The sequence below is a fragment of the Mandrillus leucophaeus genome, unplaced genomic scaffold (genome assembly GCF_000951045.1).
Source record: "Mandrillus leucophaeus isolate KB7577 unplaced genomic scaffold, Mleu.le_1.0 Scaffold59, whole genome shotgun sequence".
In the NCBI taxonomy this organism is placed as follows: Eukaryota; Metazoa; Chordata; class Mammalia; order Primates; family Cercopithecidae; genus Mandrillus; species Mandrillus leucophaeus.
The window spans coordinates 5,271,101-5,272,953 of NW_012106363.1; positions in this window are offsets into that span (position 1 = coordinate 5,271,101).

Genomic DNA, 1,853 nt, shown 5'->3' on the forward strand with positions numbered 1-1,853 from the left:
CATATGTATATATGTGTGTGTATATATACACATATGTATATGTGTGCATATATACACATATATAATTATACACATTTATGTATGTATAGATACACACACACACACACACACACACACGGCTCACTGCAGCCTCGAACTCCTGGGCTCAGCTTCCCCCAGAAGCTGAGACTACAGGCTGGGACTGTGTATATATATTTTTGAGACAGGGTCTCACTCTGTCACCCAGGCTGGAGTGCAGTGGTGCAATCATAGCTCACCGCAGTCTTGACCTCCTGTGCTGAAGTGATCCTCCCACCTCAGCCTCCCAAGCTGAAACTACATATGCACACCATCGTGCCCAGCTAATTCTTTTGTGTTTGTAGAGATAGGATTTCTCCATGTTGCCCAGGCTGTTCTTGAACTGGGCTCAAGCCATCTGCCCGCCTCAGCCTCCCACAGTGCTGGAATTACAGGCGTGAGCCACCACGCCTGGCTAAGCTATCTTGTTTTTCGTACAATCCATGGGGTACATGTGACATTTTATTACATGTATATAATACATAACAAACAAGTCAGGGTTTTTAGGGTATCCATCCCCCCAATACAATACATTTTTATTAACAGTAGTCACCCTACTCTGCTATCAAACATTGAATTTATGCCATCTGTTTAACCGTATGTTTGTACCCTTTAACCCACTTCTCTTCATCCTCCTCTCTGCCCCCAACTTGTTTAAGCTATCTTGAGTTGGTTTCTGGTGTTTCAATAAGATTCATAACGAATGCAACTGCTAACATTCCTCAGTAGTTTGTCAAATACCATTTGGCATCTTCTGTTGTTCAGTCATCAACTGTACATCTACTCTCGGGTCTCCCTGAACTTCTCCACTCCGTCCATCCTCCTCCTCCTCCTCCACATTCAGGGACCCTTTCATAATTCACGTCAGGCTTTCACATACACTATCTGTGATTGTTCCAGTAAGCCTGTGAGCTAGTTCTTGTTCTTATTTCAGTTCAGCAGTCCTTTATCAAGTACCTACTAAGTGCCAGGAACCAAGCTGTAGGGTCCATTCTCCTGTTCTCCCATAGCACGAGTACACAGTCCCTCTCTAAAATCTCTGGGGCTCAGCCAGGCACGGTGGCTCATGCCTGTAATCCCAGCACTTTGGGAGGCCAAGGTGGGTGGATCACCTGAGGTCAGGAGTTTGAGACTGAGACCAGCCTGACCAACATGGTGAAACCCCGTCTCTACTAAAAATACAAAAATTAGCCAGGTATGTTGATGAGCACCTGTAATTCCAGCTACCCAGGAGGCTGAGGCAGGAGAATCGCTTGAACCCGGGAGGTGGAGGTTGCAGTGAGCCGAGATCGCGCCATTGCACTCCAGCCTGGGCGACAGAGACTCCATCTCAAAAAATAAAATAAAATAAAATAAAATAAAATAAACAAAACATCTGGGGTTGATGTACAGACTCACTTGAACACGCAGGCCTGGAGGCCCACACATCTATGCCTAATATATTTACAATATGTAAATCAAGTTAATAAGCTACTAAATAAGAACTGTCTTCTGAGCTGCGCGTGGTGGCTCATGCCTATTTTCTGAGCACTTTGAGAGGCTGAGACGGGATGATCACTTGAGCCCAGGAGTTCAAGAACAGCCTGGGCACCATAGTGAGACCCTATCTCTATTTGAAAAATAAATAAATAAGAACTGTGCTCTGTCCTACGTTGATAGGTATGGCCAGGGTCAAATTTACAATTTTGGATAACTACTCTGTCCCCTTTCTCTTTGCACACTCGATTCTATCCTTACCTTGAGTGGTTTCATGGGCACGTGTGTGGACATTTTAGTTTGCACAACCAGCCTCTATC